The sequence below is a fragment of the Peromyscus eremicus genome, unplaced genomic scaffold (assembly GCF_949786415.1).
Source record: "Peromyscus eremicus unplaced genomic scaffold, PerEre_H2_v1 PerEre#2#chrX_unloc_1, whole genome shotgun sequence".
In the NCBI taxonomy this organism is placed as follows: domain Eukaryota; kingdom Metazoa; phylum Chordata; class Mammalia; order Rodentia; family Cricetidae; genus Peromyscus; species Peromyscus eremicus.
Window position 1 is genome coordinate 2,328,003 of NW_026734288.1, and position 22,532 is coordinate 2,350,534.

Below are 22,532 nucleotides of genomic sequence, written 5' to 3' on the forward strand. Positions count from 1 at the left end.
GAATCAAAATGGAGGATTTTTCACAAGATAACAGATATTAGAGATCACAACTATGCAGGTAAGCAGAGGGCTGCAGAAGCACAATAATTCAACAGTACAGAATAGTGTATGGAGCTTCTGTTTTATTAATGTTGTGTTTATACATGTTTGTGTGGTGTACGTATGTTTCTGTGTTGTGTGAAGGAAGTTAGCTCTGTTCTTAGAAAACTTTGGTAATGTATAAAAAATGACTTTGTCACATGTTAAGGAGAAGTGCCATTATGGAACAAGTTATGGCAATCATAATGGGGCTTCCCAAATGTGTCAATTAAGTGGAGTAGTTGAGTATTAAGGTGCAAGGAACTGGTGGTCTCTATGCTGAAGTACAGGCTTAAATAATGTAAGATTCTCCTCACTGCATACTTGCTTTGTTATGTGTCTGACTTTAATCATATGCAAACTTGTTTATGTGTAGGCATGGAGGCATATTGTTCCCTTTTATTAAAATTTCAAGTAAATTTCATAGTACTTTCCATTTCTAATATATCATAAACCAGTTCAGATGACTTTTTTCCTTTCCTCAGAACTGTAATATTCGGAGCCATCAATAAAATGAAACTTAAATGATAAAGGCAGGAAGAATTCATGAGGAATAGATTATTCCTGTCTTAGAAAGGACTTATAATTGCAGGTTGATTGAGATAGAGATCCAAGTTTATTAGGAGAAAGAGGCAGCAATTAACTCAAGCGTAGTGAAATTTTCATTTCATTTCACTACTGTTTCATTGCCTTATGACAATGAACGGAAATTTGTTAATTTCAGGAAAACACAGGCAGTCAAATTGTACCAAACATATATTCTTCTTGATTTTAAATTATAAATCTTTGGTGTAGAACCTCATGGTAAAAGTATGATTAAAGAAGGTATCTTTTCAGTGACCACACAGATTCTTCACCTATTCTCTGTGAGTCTCATGCACCCTTTGTGGGTATAAAATTCACACTGTAGAATCAGAGACTGATGATAACATGCATCTTATAACTGTGCAATCCAGATAATCAGATATGTCTTGGAGGAAACTATTACTTTGCATGCAGTTATGAAATAAATTTCTAGGAAAATACAGGCAAGTTAACATAGTTGTAATTTGTTATGCTTGCTGTAAGGAGAAGCATGTGACTTTTTTATCATTATGCTTCTCTTTATTTCTCTAAACTGATTAGATTTAATTCTACTCCCAGTTTTATTTCCTTCCTCCTACTCTGGGTTCCAGTCTGTGTTCTTTCTGCAGAGTCTTGACTTACATATCTGGATTGTGGTAAGAGCTTTATTCATTTACGAAGGAGGTGGTTATGCTGCAGAATTTCCTATCCAAAGAAAGTCATTGCATCTTCTTCAGTTTAGGAATAATTTCTCTTTAATCCTGTTTAGGACTTTTAAAATTATGACTTTCTTATGAGAGGAATTGGTGTTTATTAGAATCCTATTGAAAAAATCTGCATAGGTTGTAGTAACTAAAAACTCAATATTAACATTTAAACAACACAATGGAGTTCCTCTGCATTCTTCATTTCTGCAGAGAGACATGCATTTCATACAACCCTGATTCTAGTATATACTATATCTTCATGCAAGAAAAAGATAAAAAAATAAATTTTTGCCTAGTTACTTACAAATATTAATGGGTGTTTGAGTAATTACTATCCATTCATGTAGAAAACAGAAATAAACTGAGTATGTTTATAGATTTCTACATAGTCAATGTCACTTCCAGGGAGCATTCCGTTCATTAATTTAATTGAAATTAAATTAATGAAATCTTGTTTTACAAAGCAGCCTTAAATATGAAGAGATTTTTGTAGCCATCATTATTTTTTAAATTGCCACCAAAACAATGATGTTAGAGAATGGAATTTAGTTTTCTTCACTAAAATCTTAAAGTATTAGAGGGTTCCTGAGAACTCACATATTGGAAAGAATATCACCTGGTTCTTCTCATTTTTTTCACCCATTGTTACTTAACAGTGACCCTGGGTAAAGTAATATCACTGTGAAAATAAATTTGTGAAAAGTTTTAATCTTGAGTCTCATTGCACAGTTTCATAATCTTAGTATTATAAATTGTATTATTGTAACCAATGGGATAAGTCAGTGGAGACTTTAGAGGGAAATGCGTTGCCTTCATGATTGTTGAACACAAGCAATTAGTTTTTTAACACAGTTTTGTCTGAGACTACCCCACAGGTGCTGTCTGTTATCCTCCATGGAAACCTCATTTGCTTTAATCACCAACCCCAGAGAGGGGAATGCAAGGGCTCTTAATGCGTATCAATGTCAGCTGTGCTCAGCCTCAATTGAAAGAGCAACCTGACTCTGCTAGCTTCAGCATGTCAATTTAATATGTAGCCAGGTCTGTATTTAAGTCAGTCATGATGCGGGCCATACAGTCAACCAACCAGAATGCATGAAAGTAGAACCTTCAGTTTTGTCTGCCTCTGGGAGCTCATGTTGTTCTACATTTCTGCTATGTTATAGTACACAGTGTGAGCTTTTTGATCCTTCCTTCTAGTCTCTTAGCGTGGTAGAAAATATAAAAGGCTGTTCTTGCTTTGAAACCCAAAATATTATCAGGAAGGTGAAATTTTGAGATAAAGTCTTCTAAGAAGATCCAGAAGGAAAGGAAAAGAGTGATGGCTTTTTCTCAAGTAAATGTGTGTATGGAGGTGAGATTTGTTGCCTGTTCACCTACAAATGCTTCTTTGGTGGTGATCCCAAACCTTTACATTACCTCTCAATTTTAACAAGGCTTTTTTTTCTGATGCATTTGTCAAGGTTAAGTTTTTTTTGAATGCATGTCACATGAGTGTGTACTGCTCTCCACTGTTTTCTCACTTATTTTTCAAAATAAATTCTCTGCATTAATGCATAGTATAAACATTTAATATACAAAATTACATGCATTTCCATGTCCTACTGAAAATGGAATTGAGTCATCTTATGTGAATGTGAAAGAAACCATGTTCCCTGTTCCTTTTCCCAGGGTTATTTTTGCTCAATATAGATTGTTCCCAGAAAGAGGCACTATGAAAGGTGGAATGTCTTCCTGTCAAAGGATAATGTTTAGAGTATTAATTCTATGAAACACATACTGCGTTTTATACTAAGTTGAAGTGTTTGAATGCAATGGTAACATCCAAATCGAGTTTGCCAGTCATAAGGTGGTATGAAATTATCCTATCAGGCAAGATTTCTTCTGTTTACTGTACTGTTTTGTAAGTAAATCCAGTCTATTCCATCATTTCTCTTTCCTAACTACTAACCTTACAGTGAACTTGCAATGCCCTTCTGTTGTGCTGACACCTGCTAACAATCATTCCTCTTGGAGCTGATGCAATACTACATCCTATGGTTATATAGCAAATTTTTTGAACAAATGAACTGAGGGAGAACTAGTTGGCAAAGTGTACTTATAATTATGTAGATTCCACACACAAAGTTTCAACAAGGAAAATTTAGGTGGTTGGAATTGAAGTGTCTTCATTAATAACCAAAAGTATTAAACTGGGTGCAGAGATGTCATTATTTATATACAGCAATTGCAAGTGAATCCACAGGAATCACATTCACTGTGATTAAATGAGAATCTAAATATTTGTGTCACTGCAAAACTGTGAAATGGTGGAATTTCAGAATGAAACCTAGAAAGTATAAGGAATGCCTCATTGGAGATATTGGTGAGGTAACAATTCCCAGCTGTGCCTTGGGTGTAGGTAAGTATATTACTTACCCAGTGTGAGAAATACTTTCAGCTGTGGCTACCCCTCAGATTCCACCCACTATTTCAGATAGAGTTGTCAGTTACTTTTTATTGAATTATCTCAGGGAATGGAATGTGAGGAAGGGGTCACTAGAACTTCTTACAGCTGTGTGAAGATGCACTTCAAAATGCCTGTGCATAGTTTAAAGCAGGGCAGTGAAACCTCATACCAGGTTGAAGAGATTTCCATTATCTGGAGGAATAATGGACCCTCACAAAGCAGGAAAGGAGAAACTAAGTTTTGATCTGTTTGTAAAAGTTTATGGTTTCTGCATCTCTGCTGTATCCCAAGTCACTGATTGGGGACATTTTATACCTGCTTTCTGATTTCTGTGTGTGTTATCAGGGAATGTTTGTGCTGCTGCCTTTGCACAGAGAATTGTGTCAGAAAGGTTAAATTTTAAGATGAACTTTCTGACAGGATCCATAAAGATAGTTAAGGACAGATGGCATGTTCTCAGGTAAATTCTTGCATGAGGATGGGACAGGTTGACAGTCCACACTTTAATCCTTCATTTGTGGAACTCTCAATCTTCACTACAGTTCCTCAGTGTAAGAAAATTATATTTTTGTGTTTTATTATATTTTTAATATATATTATTTATTATCACTGTCATTTCTGTTCTTCATCCTGCTTTCCACTCTTTCCTGCTTCTTTTAATTTCCAGTATGACTTATTTACATTCAGTTTATGACCTGAAATATTTACAAGTTTTCTGATATTAGAGATGAATGTTGAAACTCAATTCCTACTGAGGACAACTTTAGACATTATTTATCTCTGAGAAAAGGCACATATTTCATGAAATGTTTAGATATTTGGCACTTTGATCTCATGAAAAAGTCACAGCATCCTCCCTCTTAAAATATATCTTTTGAGAATTGCAGATTGATTACTGATAACACAGAACATTCTTTAGTTAACCACTGTTTTCTGGGCAAATAAGAACTCAAACCATCATAACTAAGAAAAGTTAAATTTTCACTTCAGAGTTCATTGATGTTCAAAGATGTGGCCATCCATTTCTCCAAGGAGGAATGGGAATGCCTGGACACATCTCAGAGGGATTTGTACAGAGAGGTCATGTTGGACAACTACAGCAACCTGGTTTCTGTAGATGAGAATAAATTCTTTCATCATTGCTGCTTAGCCCTTACAATGTCTACCAATTTTTGTTAGTATTTTGAATTTTTTTCTGTCCATGAATCTGAGTTCCAAATTATTCCTAGATATTGGTGAGTGTAATATGTACAAAAATGTTCTTATTCTAAATGGTGTTTTAATTTATCAAATACTCCCATCAATCCCATTGTTTTCTAAGTTATTAGTACTTAAGGAGCATTATAAAATCCATATGATGAAAGAATCATACAAATGTCCAGAGCCAGACATGTTCCTTTCACATGCATCTAAATATAGAGCTTATTGTAAAATTCACACTGAAGAGAATGCTTTCTAATGTACAGAGTATGGTAAGTCCATTGCCCATGGGTTTTCTTTTCATTTTCCTCAGAGAACCAATACTGGAGAAAAACCTTTTATATGTGAAGCATGTGACAAGTCTTTTACATGGAGTTCATCACTTCATATTCATCAGAGGATCCATACTGGAGAGAAACCTTATAAATGTAAAGAATTTAGCAAGTCATTTAATCAGGCCTCAACTTTGAAAGTTCATCAAAGGATCCACAATGGAGATAAATCTTACAAATGTAATATGTGGCAAGTAATTTACTCACATATCAACACTTCAAATTCATAAAAGAATACATACTGGATTGAAGCCTTACAAATGTAAAGAATGTGGAAAGTACTTTACCAAAGGCTCAAAACTAAAAATTCATCAAAGAATACACACTGGAGATAAACCTTACAAATGTAATGAGTGTGGAAAGTCCTTTATTGTTAGCTCATATCTTAAAGTTCATCAAAGAATACACACTGGAGAAAAACATTACAAATGTTCAGATTGTGGAAAGTCCTTTACTGATAGCTCAACACTTTTAATTCTTAAAAGAATACATACGGGAGTGAAGCCTTACAAATGTAAAGAATGTGAAAATCCTTTACCAGAGGCTCAACACTAAAAGTTCATCAAAGAATACACACTGGAGAGAAACCTTACAAATGTAATGTGTGTGAAAAGTCTTTTGTTCAGAGCTCAACACTAAAATATCATCAAAGAATACACACTGGAGAGAAACCTTACATATGTAAAGAATGTGGCAAGTCCTTTAACAATGCATCAAATTTTCAAGCTCACCAGAGGATCCACACTGGAGATAAACCTTACAAATGTAAAGAATGTGACAAATCCTTTACTGCAAACTCAACATTTGAAGTTCATCAAAGAATACACACTGGAGAGAAACCATACAAATGTAAAGACTGTGGCAAGTCCTTTAACAATACATCAAATTTTCAAGCTCACCAGAGGATCCATACTGGAGATAAACCTTACAAATGCAAAGAATGTGGAAAGTGTTTTAGGACAGACTCACATCTACAAAGGCATCACAAAATACACACAGAAGAGAAAATTTGCAGAAGAAAAGAATGTGACAAATCCTTTACTGGAGCCCCAACACTTCAAGTTTATCAGAGAATCCATAATGGAGAAGAAAGTTAATATACAGATTGTGACAAGTTCTTTGTCCATGATTAATGTGTTCAAGGCCACTAAAGACCCATTGAATGCAGAACCCTTAAAATTATATTTAGTGTGTTATGTACTTTTCCTGTGTATCATCTCTGCAAAAACTCACCAAAACCATACGCTAGAGAAAGCTTACAAATACAAAGCACGTATAATAACATTACCTGGATACTTAAATCTTAAAAATCATCACAGTGCATACTAGAGAGAACCCATACAATATTAAGAAAGTAGCAAGTGTTATGGAGTCCTCAGATATTGAAGCCTAACAGAATATCACTAATGGGAAGAAATTTAACAAATGTACAGAATTTTTTAAAAAAAATTCTTTACAAGAAGCTCAAAACTTAGAGCACATCAGAAAATTCATGAAAGAAACAAATTCAATTGGTAATTATTGCCCCAGTACTCATATAATAGAAGGGTTCTTAATAATGTCAGTAGTGGAAGGAAACCTTTAGCAAATATTCAAACCTTACTCAATGTCAGATGAATGAACTCAGGAAGCCCTATTCTGAGGGTGATTTTACAAATATTTTACCAAGAAATAAAATTTATGTTGACATAAAATTTCCTTGGAAAACTATCTACATATATAGTAATGTATTAAACAGAATTACACAGAAATCATATATTTTAATGATATAGGATTAATTTGACAATAGATGAAGGTAATAATAACTTAAAATGTGAAGACTTAATGTATGCCAGGAATAGTTTACTAATAGCCATATTGAGTCAAAATTACTGCATAATTTTCTGTATATTTTATGGGATGAGATATTGAGCTCAGAATGATATAACTTTTATACAAATATTATTGTTTTTCTAATATTTGAGATTTTATCAAATAAAATACAGATTGTTTTAAATCTCAAGTTATTCATCCTTTTTCCTCAATTATCAATAAATACAATAAAACTGGTATTCAATTTCTTCTTCATTGGAATTTTGGACATTGATCTTATACAGATATTTTGTATGTAATGTCAGTCATTGCATTACAGAATATACAATAAAACATTATGAAAATATAAAGTAGAATTGCTTTAGGAAAACTGTAACAGGTTCAATCATTTGAAGTATAGGTGTGTGTTAAGTCCTGAGCAGGTGTGTGAACTTGAGTAGTTTACATCAGCAGATCTAGGTCAAAGACTATAGACTTAGACACACACAAAAAGCAAACAAATTTCCTATCATTGCTTGAGGCTTGAAATATTACAAATCCTGTGATCATGTGAGGATATTGTAAGTTTTTGCCCAATCTTTTCACCATAAAAATCTCTTCAGATTTTTAGGCCTCAGCAGTTCAAGGCTACAGAGACTGAAAGCACTTAGATGAGCCAAGCATGTCTACCTGTATCACTTTAGAAATTAACCCTGCCTCTCTACTATTAATATGCAATAACTCTTTGAATCTATTTGAATATAGGTATTACTGATTGTTGTGGGGAATCTAGGTTGTTGTGGTTTCTCATCAGAGAACACAGAACACCTGATCCCAACTTTTCTTTGTATCTCTGTGTTGAATCTGTCTGTGTTTTCTTCATTCTCAAACCAATCCTCTTAGCTCTGTCACTAGAGACATACAGGGCATGAAAGCAGTAGCCAATAGTCTCTATTCAAACAAGGAAGGAATTACTTGGATGTTCACAATGAATTGTATTCAAAATTTCTCATTAAGGAAGAAAATTGACTGCTTATTAAGTACCAATGAGCCAGAGAATAGCACTACCTCAATAAAATTTTATACACTAATGAACAAGAGCAACCATCAGCAAATTTTACCTGTTTTTGACTATATAAAAGTAATGCTAAACTAGTCAACAGATAAGCAAATAATTTGGTAGTGATTTTATTTTGTTTTGTTTTTTTGTTTGTTTGTTTGTTTTTTCAAGACATGGTTTCTCTGTATAGCTTTGTGCCTTTCCTGGAACACACTCGGTAGCTCAGGGTGGCCTCAAACTCACACAGATCCACCTGCCTCTGCCTCTCAAGTGCTGGAATTAAAAGCATGCCCCACCACTGCCTGGCTGGAAGTAATTTTCAAAATTGGAAAAATGACTCATGTAACCCAGAAATTGTTTCTTCAATGTCTGATCTCATAATTTCATCATGTACATGTGACTTTTTCATCTCTTTTTAAAATTTATGAAAGTTTAATTTATTTTAATGAATAAAGTATATTATATTATCGATATAATAGAAAACCTACATCTAACACAGAAAATTATCCATATCACTTAAATCTGCCCAATTATTTGTTCCTCCAGGAAAATTAAATTTGGATCCTATTTATTTGGGGTATGCTGGATGATTACTCTAGAAAAGACTTCCTCCAGAACATTTTAGTGAACTAACTTGCATAATAGTGGTGTGGTCATATCTGATGAGAAATTCAGGTCATAAAACTATCATAGCTGCTTGAAGAAGAACCAGTGAATCTAAGCTTCATGATGACTTCTGTGTCATTTTTGGTTTTGATCTTGACTAGTTGCATGCTTGAGGGACTTTTAATAGTTGTACAAATTGGGGATATTGAATTAATGGGAAATTTCTTGTGAATCATTTATGCCTTCTCCTAGGAGTTCTGCTTCTAAGCTTTGACAGGAAAATCCTGAGCATACTACCCCTCCCACTCTTAGGGAGATATCCTTATCTATTTCATGGGCTTCCTGTCTCCTAGGAGAATGTGGCAAACATAGAGAATCCAGAGGCCTCCTTTAGAAGACATGACATATTCTTAAAATATCTGTCCCTGTACTTTCTCAGGAACAACATAATCAAAACAAAGTAAACTTACAAAGGTCAACAAGATTCAGTAGGTTGAAGGAGTTGGTCACAGATCAGATTGTAAAACTCTTCCCACTACACACTCAGGCAATTTTGTGGCACATACAGCATTAAAGTGAAATTAGCAAAAGTTACCTCTGCCCCACATTAATATGCAAAGAATGATGTGAAGAGATGATAAAAAGATGAGGTGTCAGGAAATCCTTTTCTAAGAACAAGTTAGCTCATGAAGAGCCATGGTGCTGTCTATGACCAAGGAACATAAAAATGCCAGGATTAGACCTATAAATAAATTAGATAAAGATATAAAATATAAACACTGTATTATGGCAGAAATTTAATAATAACTGCAACAACTTTTGCCTGGGCATTTTTCTTGAGCATTCTGACCATTAATAGTTAATAATATATAATTAACATATTAATAGTTAATAATATATTGGCTGGCAGGGAAATTTCATTTTGGTGTAGAGTCCTCGAAGCCACAAAAGTTACCAACTTTAGAAAAGGCCTCCAGTTTCTTTAAAAAATGGGATTATATGGTTGAATTGTAAAATTTATTCTAAAAAGATAGCTGTTTATCAAAGATGACTAAACTTGAGGAAAAATTATTGTAAAAGATAACTGTATTCTGTCACAGTTCATCAATGATGACTAAACTTATAACCCCAGATGCACAAAAGAAAAAAGTTAAACACATGCCCAAAAACAAAATGTGTTTGATCTATGTTTTAGAACAATGTGAATCTATTCCTGATTAATGAATTCTGTATAAACAAGTAAACACTCTGGCTGCAAGTCAGTCAGGCTGCAAGATTCTCTGGGCACTCATCCCTGGCTCATCCTACCCTTACATACTCCTTATCTTTTCTTTGAAACCTGGCCATATTGGGGAAGGCCTCGGGCATAATACTGTTCTAAATAGATGTTGTAATATTACAAGGGCATTGAATTTGATAAAAAAATAATTAAGCATAGTACATAAATGAATTATCTGTAGGTTCTTAATTAATATTATAATACTACAGACAGTATTTTCCATATTTCTGCTTCTAATTTTCTACTATTCAATATGTGGTTTTACATTTAACTTCAAGTATATTAAACTAAAAATATTTTAAAAAATCAACTTCGGATTATTGTTTTTGCTTATGTGTGTTTATGTGTCTAATGCATATGTGTAATTTCAAGCCTGCTGACATATTCCTATAAATAAGGAAGTATTCAACCAAGCAAGATAAATTTACTGGAGATGGTCTACTGAACTCCACTGCTCTAAGGAAACTGCAGAGGAAATATCAGCAAATAGAAGAAAGGCTGACTTTTCTTATATTTCTCTTACTTCAGTCACTAGTGGTGAGAACATGTGAACAAAATGCTACTCATCTCATGGGAACTGTATGAACAAAGTAAGACACTTGCTACAACTCTGATTAGTTCACAAAGTTACCAACAACTGGTTATGACTTTCCTGTGCTTATAACATCTTAACAGTTGACCTTCTAAACAGAGTTCACAAGTGTTAACCTATTTAACAGCTGAGTCTCTGTCAGAAATTATGGATCCCAACCTAACAGTTGGGCATGTTAATCAAATGATATCTGAAATGAGCAAAAAAACCTATTTCACTACTTTACGTGGAAATTCTTTTTTGCATAATTTAATTGATGCATTAGTTAAGCAATCACTGTGTTCTTTTTTGAGAAAGTTCATTTTTTCACTCTGAACGATCATTAGTTTCTTACAGTAATTTATGCAAAGTTGAGGTTTCATGGGCTTTTCCTTGCCCTTCTCTGCATATCACTTGGTGCTGAGCTTATTCAGACCATGTTTAGACAGCTGTTTCTAATACTAAATGAGTTTAAATCTGACATAAAAAGAGACACTATCTCACAAGAAATTCACTGAGCATCTGGCAATTAAATATTTCTGTTACCACTTCCATAATATTCTCTAAGACATGGGTGCAGTCGTTGTTTTATAGACATGTTCATTGTGCCTGGGATTCACTACTACATATTTAATTGGCTGTGGTTTTCTGTAGATGACTTCATATGCTGAAATACAAATTTCTTTGATGAATTGTGTAAACTACACTGACATATAAGTATAAGCCCATGTGTTAATTGTGTTAATTGATTATTAGGGACTGTATTAGTTCAGAAAATTGGTATTTATAGGGATTCCTCTAATAACCCTGACTTTATTGGCATTGGATAGATACATAGCCTTCAAGCACCAAGAATGATTTCTCTCTTTTTAAGCAGATATTTAGTCCATTTAAAATGTAGCTTGCCTGGTGATGTCTTTCTACATGCTATGTATGTAACCCATTGGTTAATAAAAAAAAAAGCTGCTTTGGCCTATGGCAAGGCAGCTTAAAGGCAGGTGGGAAATCCAAGGTGGGAGACAGGAAAGAGAAACATGGAGACCTGCCACCCAAGAAACAACATGCCAACAGACTGGTAAGCCATGAAATACATGGCAAAACATAGATTAATAGAAATGGATTAATTTAGGATATAAGAGCTAGATAGCAAGTAGCCTGCCATATACAATAGTTTGTAAATAATAATAAGCCTCTGTGTGTTTTCTTGGTTCTGAGCAGCTCTGGGACAATGGGTGGGAGAGATTTGGTGGAACTAGGAGGGTCCAGGCAAGACCATAGAAACCTTCTGAGTACATTTGGCACTCAGATGTGATAGCAAGAATTTCCACCCAAAACCCGAGCTTTTAAAAAAGATTCTAAAATGGATCTAAAAACTTCTTCCTACTTCTGTCTCTTGGGCAAGCAGTGTCATACGGACTTAAGATACAGTATGGTGGGTTCATGGCATGTGGGCTAGAGCCCACCATGATGGGTTCTCAACATAGTACATTGTGCTGTATACAAGCTGCACAGCATTAAGTGTGGTGGATTTAACTTTTGCTACTATAGACAAAAAAGTTTCTAGCTATATGCTCCTTGATGGAGACATCAACCCAATGCCTTCCAGAGTCAGCAGAGAACATGGCTTACAGAGCTGGAAGTAAATTACCTTCACCATGTTGGGAAGCTGAGGTGAGTGAAGTCAACAGCCAAGGCAGCTGCTTCTCATCCTAGCAATGCAGTTTAACAGTTTAAAATCTCTCCTGGAAACAGAAGGATTACAGATTCACAATAAATCATATTCAGATGGAATAAAACTCTGAAATGTTTATAATGTGTGTAAAAATGTACACAGGCCTGGGAGAGAAAAGGAATATGTGAAGTTATAAAACCCCCTGAGAGGTCTTCACATGTTCCAACATCCAAAATCAGCTTCAAAGCAACTGGGTGAGACAATACATCCTCATAGACTACAGCCAAAATTTAACTATAATTGTTAATTTTCTCAGGATTCCCATAAGTGTACAAGTGCCCCATGAAGCAAGGAGTAGTATGAGAAACTATGCCCAAATTCCCAAAATATTATTTATAAATATTTATTTTTATTTTAAGGGGTTGGTTACAAATGCAATTCCTCTCTAAAAAAGAAAAGAGGATAGTATAGATATAATAGGATAAAAGGGTAGATTACTGATTCTACTTTTAAACAGCAACACCTTGTTTAAAACATTTTACTTTGAGATAGATTTTAGTTTATTGATACAAATTTAAAGTTAATTTGTTATATAGTATGTATCTCTACTCTTATTTAAGGTACTATGCTTAACAACTCATTTAAAATTGTAATATATAATTAGGAAATGCAGATAAATAGTCATCTAGGGTAATCAAACTTATAATTATGTTAGTTAATTAAGTTTTTAGGTGTATAAAGGTATATTTAAATTAGGTAGGTAATCTTTAATCACTTCAATAACTTACAGTATATGCAGCCTGGACAATTCCTGGTTCTTTGCCAAACTAATGACAAGAAACACTTGACTCTGTGTCTGCTCTGTAGGAAATCAAAGAACCAGGACAGTGTCGTTGTTTCCCAGAAATGCCCATGTCCTGAGCTCTACTCCTTTAAGCCTACCTCCTTCAAGGCCCAGCTCAAGCCTACCTTCTCCCCGAGAAAGTACTAAATCCCCTGCCAAGGCTCAATGTGGCTTCCCCTGGAAGATTTATTTCTTGCTGTTTTATACTGGGACCAAAGGCCAGCTTCCTTCTGCCTCTTTCTGGTCTCACTCTGCTCTCTAGTCTCTTTTCCAAGTAGTTTGCTTCATCTTGACACCATGTCTGTAGCTCAACCATAAAGGCACTGAATAAATGCCCCATAGGCTGCTGGTATCACCACAGCACTGGTGACATCACAAGAGATGACAGTGTTCTCCAGGACACCATAGAATACCCAAGTATGGGAATGCTGATGTCACAGCTTTTGCCTACATGCTAACTATCTCACTTCAAGTTGTCCTTCACAGGAGCCTCTCCTGAGTTACAGGGGAAGCTTTTCAGCACCCACTCCTTCCAAAGTCAGAGATCTAGCAATGCTTCAATACAAACTATTCTTTGTGAGGTGTTTAGGGCTAACTTTTCAAACATTGCTTAGGAATGGCTCTTCCCCATCTTAAAATTCATACTCAGTGAGATAAAAAAAAAGGCTGCTGGGAAATTAGGTCAGGATGGTGGGGAGAAATGATGAATCCCCTGAAGTAAACAAAGACTTGGAGAAAATCTATTACTGTAATTAACAAGGCAATTTCAAGTAATTTATCTGATAATCAAGAGATATTTATTTCTGAGATAATAAATAGTCCAATAGGGCTTGGTTACATGATTCAGGATAGATGAGATGCAATCTAGTAGAGAACTCTGGCTTGGTCTCCCATCCAGATTCCAGGACCATGTGGTATCCAGAAAGGGCCAAAGACCTACACACATTGAGTCTTAAGGGGTTCCTTCTCAGCAAAGCTCCAGGGGCATGTCAGCCCCAGCAGCAGGTCTTAGGAAGGTATGTCAGTTACAGGCTGTCACTCTAGGGGGAGTGTTTAAAGGTCAAATCTAGGACAGGTACCCACTACATCTCCCCCTTTTGTCTAAATAAGAAAATTCTAAACCTAATACAAAACTATTTACAATAGGGATGATTACAAAATATTGCCCTAGAAGAATAAGGGATAATGACCTGTACAAGATGAAACTACAACTACAGGAACAACACCAAACAAGAAACACATGCTAAGCCGGGCGGTGGTGGCACACGCCTTTAATCCCAGCACTCGGGAGGCAGAGCCAGGCTGATCTTTGTGAGTTCAAGGCCAGCCTGGTCTACCAAGTGAGTCCCAGGAAAGGCACAAAACTACACAGAGAAACCCTGTCTCAAAAAAAAAAAACAAAACAAAAAAAACAAACAAACAAACAAAAAAAGAAACACATGCTAAAATTCAGAAGAGTGTGGAACATAGGTAAATGTCATGCTACAGAGATCCTTCCAAAAGATGTCCTACCTTGAAGAACCTGAATCTAACATTTAATATAGTCTACTTAAGATACAAGAAGATTGTAATTATGACTGTTATTCTCCAATCCAATCAAAGACCTTACAAGGAATACAATAATACCTGAGAAATGGGAGAAAGACACAAGCAACTTTCAGGAGTCTTATGAGAGTAAATAGAGACAGCTGGCAGCCTAGACAGGCACCTAGAATTTCTCAGTACCATTGGTGCATTCAAATTGGCTACAGGCCTAGAATATCTATCAGACCATTTTCAGAGGCAAGTTTTTTGAAAGACTACCCTTTCAAGGCAGAGTTAAATACTCACTTTTCCTTGTGTTTTGCTCGTACCAAAGAAACAGTATTCATACTGTTTACAGTTGAGGAAAGGGCATTTTCTTCCCTCAATAGGCCATTTTCTGTGTCAAGAAGAAAAACTTCCAAATGGAAAAGTCTCAGAAGCCAAACATTCTCTGAGGACCTGATTGGTGCTATCAAGGGAAAATGCTGTGGCCCACTCAACATGACACAACCTGTCATCATCTTTGGTCACAACCCTTTTAATGATAAAAGCCAGAGACACTACAATATCAGTGGATGGACAAGGTAGAATATGGAGCAAAGGAAGATGCCACACCAGATGTCACAATTAAATGCTATTGTAGAGGGTTTGGCTTCAAAGACTTGTCATTTTGCTCTCTTGGTGTGCTGGGGATGCCTGTGTCTTGCATGTGCTAAGAGCTAGAACATGAGCCTTGCCTCCCATCCAAATTCTTGGTTTTAGAAATCTAGGGATTCATTTCCAAAGCCAGCCCTTGCCTGAATCCATTTTGGGAATTAAGAACAAAAACATTCTCCTGGAGACAGACTGAAAAGACAGATGAGACAAACAAAAGCAGGGACCACAGCAAGTGTCCAAAAGAGCAGAGTGATGGGGTCTCTGCTCTTGTCATTATGGGTTCATCACTGACAAGGCTTTCCAGGTTTAGCCGGGTGCCAGTCACCTATTCTGAGGAATCATAATGGACTTCCCTAATTCCAAGCCTCATTCTTTATGTCTCCAATTCTTTCTCTATGATAAGCCAAGACACCTGTCAATGTGAGTGCCTGGATATCAGAAATTTTATTTTTTCCATGTAAAGGGACAGTAGCTGTTTCTCTGATGCACACAGAGATTTTGGCTGCCAAGCACTTGGCATAATCAGTTCTTACTTGGTGAAATGTTGGACCCATCTAACTAACACATATCACTCCAGAATGATGAAGGAAGGGAAGCCACAACTTCATGGTCTTTAGTCAGGGAGGGAATTATACCAGAAGTCCTAAATTCCACCTGACCTCTCTTGTCACTGGCTAGACTTGAGAAATAGTTTTGCCCAAGAAAGAGGTCAAAGCTAGAGGCTTGTGCTTTGTGCAAGAAGCATACTTGATTCCTGGTTGGGGATGTGGCTCCATGGTGGAAAACTTATTCAGCATGTATGAAAAGGCTAGTTTCATGCTCAGAATTGCAGGGCAGGAGACAGAGGAGTGAGAGCTGCATAAAACCAAAAGGTATGCACAAGAGACATGAAATTTATAAGTGGAGTTAGCTCCTGAAGGTGACACTGACCAATCCAGTCACTTTGCAGAGAAGAAAAAACAGGCAGAGAGTTTTGCAGGGAATGTAAGGTATTTTTTCCAGGCAACTCCCACTGAGTCACATGCTGCAAATGCACAAAGAAAACCACATGACATTGAATAGGAAGATTCAGGTTCTCTAGCCTCACACACCCCTAGGCTGCATCCTGCCTTTGAGTCCTAAGGACTCCAGCACAAACTCTATATGCATCCTGGGCTCCTGTTTCTCCTCAGGGCCTCTGTGAGAACTCACATTGACCTTGGACACATTGCATTGCTGGTCCATGATGCTGGATCATGGATACCTGCCAACCTACCAGAAGTTCCTCTTTAAGATGCCCTGCCTGCCATTTTGAGCAAGACCACACTTTCAAGTTCTTGAGGGACTGAGTGCCAGTATGTCAAATAGGTAGGGAATTTTAAGGCCCCACCCATCTGAGGGCTTGCTGGTGACGTTCACCTTGTTTGGCACATTCCTTTCTCCTAGTTCTCAAGAGCAGGGAGAACCCTCCCAGCTAGGTTTTCAAGTTTGCAATAATGGGACAAGAAGCCAGTACATTGCAGGAATATCCTGAAGCCATGCTCCTCACACTGCATCTTGTCTGGCCAAGTGAGAGTGTCTTCCTTTTGTGACAGGGTATCAGTGAATTAACATCTTGCAGGGTCTTTTATTGTCCTGTATTCCTTGCCTGGGTTTGATGATCCCATGGCTTTTCAGGATTTGTTTTTTCGTAGGTGCCAGGGGTTCAAATTCATGTTCTCAGGCAGGTGAAATAACAGATCAGACCCTCCACACAGCCCTGCTAATATCAATTACTGTCACAGCAGAAAACTTTCATGCTCTTTCTTGCCCATCCTTTTTTCTTCTGTGACTACACCTGCTTTAATGCTAGGCAGTGAACTCAATTCTAACACAGGTTCTACTTCATCTGTATATTCACAATAAAATCTGGATTATTTGGAGGATACTCATTAACTGGTTATTTTTTCTTCCCAAAAATCATTCAAGGTGTAGCCTGCAAAGAGTTTCAGGACTGTCTTTCCAGCACTGGGCAACACAAGCAAGCTTAGATGTTCAAAGTAATTCTAAGTTGTATAGCGTGAGACAAGCCTGAGCTATAAGAGACATTGATCTAAATCAGTGGTTCTCAAACTTCCTAATGCTCTGACCTTTTATTACAGTTCGCCATGATTTGTTGACCCACTTATCTATAAAGTTATTTTCTATGCTATGTGATAACTATACATTTGCACCTCTTACAAACTATAATATAAATAACTTTGCTGTCTGGTGGCCTCAGGCCAGTTTTGTGATAAGATCATTTAATCCCCAAAAGGGAGTCATGATACCAAATGTTTAGAACCACTGCTGTAAACTGATATAAATAAATAAATAAATAAATAATCAGAACTTAAGAAAAATGGAAAGAAATTCTTAAATCAGTAAACATTGAAAAATAGAAAAACATAGTAGTAATACATTTAAAGAAAATAAAATTTTTAAATGATACCAATAATTGACTTATTGACTAAATGATAAACATAATTGGAAGAACATTTAGCTGTACTGACTTTGAAGCTCAGTAGGTACTTCTCAGTAATGCCATTAACATGACTTTGTCTAGTGGAAAGTGTTAGCCAATGAATACTGTAGTGTGACACATGGAGTTACAGCCAATGGCCTGTGTCTCAAACCTCTCAGCTGATGTAACTATGTCAATCATGATTGGAAATATTTTCACAAGAGAGTTCTCTAATTGGAAACTGAATACTTAGTAATTCCAGCTATCCTCCCTAAACTGGCCACCTGCCAATACTGTCTGTCTTCATTCACATGGAGTGAAATAATACATATAGAAAAATAAAGACAAAGACACTCACCATGCCCCATCAGTCCTTCTTTGTAAAGGAGACCCCTGAAGTTCACTACCTTAACCATCATCCTCTGACCTAGTTATTTTCTAGTCTGGTTCCCCCTGCCATGTACACAGTAGACTGTTCCTACTCTTCAGGTCTGAATGGGAAGCCATTTCACACACACAAATCTTTTTGCTGTTACTGCAATGGACAGCCCACTATATGACTCAGACTGGTAGTTATAGAACTCTGTGATCTTGCAGGCCTGTAATGAAAGAATTTAGGTAGGTTAGTCAGGTGGATAAGAAGGACAATGCCCTGTGGGACTACAGACAGGGTTCAAATCCACCTCTATCAATATAGGAGTCCTTAACTCAAAACTTCTTTTCAAAAATCTGGAGATGCTTCTGTTGTAGAATTATGATGTCTTCATAGCACAACAGGACTTAATGTTGGTTGTGACCCTGCAATGGTCCCTTGAGCAGCATGTTAGAGAGACACCAGTAAAGGAATTTCTTTCCCACCTACATGTGAGAGTTTGTTCTTGACAAGTAGCCCTCTGGAAGGGCATCCTGTAGCATTAATTGTTAGAAGGTCTTGTTAATAAGAATAAACATGGAGCTAGGTATTGAGGTGAATGCTGAAAGATCAGAGAAGCAGAACAAGCCATAGCCACCCCACCTTGCCAATTCCTCAGCTGATCCTGTTTCCTCAGACTGGAAGCCTCTGTGTCCTCATCCAAATCTGTCTCAGCTGAACTGCTGCTCGAAAGCCTAAAAGCTTAACCTGCTCCAGTTCCTGTCCCTCATGCCTTAAATACTTTTCTGCTGTCTGCCATCACTTCCTGGGATTAAAGGCATGTTCCACCATGCCTGGCTGTTTCCAGTGTGGCCTTAAACTCACAGAGATCCAGATGGATTTTTCCCTCTCTAATGATAAGATTAATGGCGTGAGTGCCACTATTTTCTAGCCTCTGTATCTAGTGGCTGTTCTGTTCTCTGACCCCAGATAAGTTTATTAGGGTTCACAATATTTTGGGGAATACAATACCACCATATTACCCCAATACTTCCACCTGATAAATGTAATTCAATTGGAAGAAAACACATCGGTCACTGCCCCATCCCAAAATGGAAGTTAGGCTTAAACCTTCAGTGGGAGGTCTGATAATTACTGGCGGTTAAAATCAACTACACAATTTAGGGTAAAAAGAAACCCAAAGAAAAGTAAACAGATCCTTTCTTAGCTAACAGCCAGAAGTGTCACTGGGATCCTAAGGATTTTATCTTTTACAGAGACCAAAGATGCCAAAAGTGCTTTGGGGAGCTCTGATCTCTAATGCTAAGTGATTCTACATGCCTTAGGAAGGAGAAAAGTTAAAAGTAGTAATGAAGGTCTGTTAAAAGGGCCTTTGGTCAGGAGAACTGGATCTTTGTCGTGGGTACAGAACTAACATTTCAGTGCAGATATGTCAATCTCCTGGCCAAGGAACCTAGTCTGTGGAGCCCAAGAAATGATCACTCAGGACATTTATTAATCACCTATAATTGATTAACTGATTGTACAATTGCAACCCAAACTGCAGAGAAACTGGAAAATTTTACAGCTCCTTCCCTTTCTGCACTGTGAACTTCACTGGTTGTAATATGTGGACAATGAATTCCCATTCTCATACAAGCACCTCTGCAATGCCACTCTACATTAAAAACCCTGGGCTGAACTAAAATATTCATTGTCCTGTTTCTTTTGCCTTCTCACTGAGCTGGCAAAATCCAGCCTGGAATGCCTAACACATGGTTACAGTGTCAGGATATAGTTGGTGGAAACAATATAAAGATAAGCCCCAAAATTATGTTAAAAAATTGTAACAGGCTTTATGGCCCTGTGCTGCAGAGACTAGAGATTTGTATTAGAGTACAACAAGGAAAGCTCACACCTTTTCTCTCAGGCTAAACATCTTATACCTAGAAAATCACAGTCTTATTAGTCAGGAACACACCATTTTATCCAGGTCCTCTATTTTGTTTCCACTAGAGTAACTACAGTAATTTGGTTTCATGAAAGTTCAGTTCTTGAACTAGATTCTTGATTGGTTGATCCATGGGCAGACAGTACAATTATTGACTATTTAGCACTGATAACTTCAGTACTCATTGCTGATGTCATCTACTGTCATAGCGAAAAAGCTTTCACCTATTTTTTTGCTCACCCAATTCTTTGCTCTGTCTAAACATGATTAACATTAGTCTGTCAACTCAATTATTGCACAAGTCCCTCTTTACTTGTAAGTTTCCAGAAATGCCAGAGTTTGGAAGACATTCATTCATTGGTTTATTTTTCTAACTCACTGACTGGTTAAGACCCAGACTAGAAGGAATGGTGTGACTATCATCACAGTCCTCAATAGCACAGTGAGGATTAAATGATCAAAGCAATTCTCAATTATAGTGTGTGACTAAAACCTGAGCTAAAGGAGAAAGTGATTTAATAAGAAAAAAATGAACAGTAACTGATAAAATTGCAAAGAAAACCGTAATGTCAAGGAAATACATATAATAAAATGTTTCTTTGCATACACACATGAGGTATTTAATTTATACATAATAAAATGTTTCTTTGCATACACACATGAGGTATTTAATTTTATTTCATATTCTCTATTAAGTATTTTAACATTAAAATTGTTAAAAAGTTTTGACAATACAGAAAATTTTGGGAGTGTATCATCTATACTTAGACTTGTACTTAGGAGACTGAAACATTAGGATTATGAGTTCAAGCATATCCTTGACTAATTACTGACACACAAGCCAGGCTGGAAAACAATGAGCATTTCAAGGGAATTTATGAAAAATAAAACCAGGAACAAAAACCCACCACCCTTTCACAGACATCCTTACTTGAAAATTATGTTCACATTCTGCCTCATATTTAAATACAAATAGACCACTTACATGATAACCATTATTCTATACATTGCAGCAGAAAAATACCACTCACTAAGTGAAAGCACAATAGAACATGAACAAAAGTCACAGAAAGAATAGATGAACCACAAAATAAACATCACTAAATGGATTTGCCAAACATATAGCCACTTTATACATCAAATGTTGCAAAATAGAAGCCATAATGTGATCTTCACATGAGTCTTTAGTGAACATTTTTAGTAATTTACTTACTTCAAAGAAATGAAAAAGGGATGTTAGAAGACTTTTTCTTGAATATGAAGAAAACTATGATGTCTAAAGTTTTACCAAATGTTTATATGAAAAGGATTTTTCTCTTCTATGACCCTTTCCCTATTTCCTAATATAAATATGACAAAAAAAGCTCTAAAATACTTACAAGGCTAGAGACACGGCAGTATCTTAATACAAGCTCATTCCCAGGAACAAAGTCAGGATTTTGAAAACTTGCAGTAATCAAAACAACAAGAAGTTCCAAAGGTCTAAACATCTTGGGAACAAGAATAAACATGCACAAGTACAGAGAGATATCACATAATTAAAATTAAAACAACTCTTAAACTAATTGTTACTCATGTTTTTCTCCTGTAATTCTCATCACAAAGGTATTGAGGAATCTAAATGCTTACAGAATTTCTCTGCATCATGTATTGGTTTGTGTAACAGAAAGCAAGCATGTAGGATTGACATCAGAGAAATCAATCATGTTCAGTTTGTGGTATTATTTGGGATTATTTAGAAAATGCTGCCCTGCAGGAAGAAATATGTCATGGTGGGTTGGTCTAAGAGTTTACCATTTCCCTTTTACACTTTATGCTTTATGTTGCAGATTAAGGATGAGAATTTTCAGTTTCCTACTGTAGCTGCCATGAATGACACTTGTTTCCATGTCACTTTCATTCTGACCCTGTATCAGTCTGGAACCAATGGCCAATAAACCACTTTCATATGTTCACAATTACATGATATATCAGAGCAACAGAAATGAATTAGTACACATTCATGAACTTTTACACATGGATTCATTATCTCATGTAATTGAAGTATGAAATCTAAATTAGTTACCATATCCTTTAAATCCATAGTTCTTTCTTCCGTGTGAATTTGCAGGTATAAACCAAATACTGTTTGAAGAGATTTTAACACCTGTGAGATATTTCTCTCAAGAAAAATTTTGTGTACTGAATGTGAGTGTGTTGGCTAAAGATCTTACCAAATCTTTGTAATCACATTTCCTTTGGTATGAGTTTCTTTAGATCTTCAAAATCTAATGTTATATTCACAGGCTTTAAGACAGCAATTATACACTAATAGTATTACTCTTGTAGGGTTCTTCTTCTGTATGTGTTCTTTTATGTATTCTAAGATTACTGTGACGTTCAAATTCTTTACCACACTGATTACATTTGTAGGATTCCATTGCAGTATGTGTTC

General features: G+C 36.2%; 1 pseudogene; it reads left to right on the forward strand.

The window, feature by feature from the left end:
- The first annotated feature begins 52 nt into the window (after window positions 1-52).
- LOC131900903 (zinc finger protein 345-like) lies at window positions 53-22,035 on the forward strand (annotated as a pseudogene).
- Window positions 22,036-22,532: the final 497 nt, after the last annotated feature.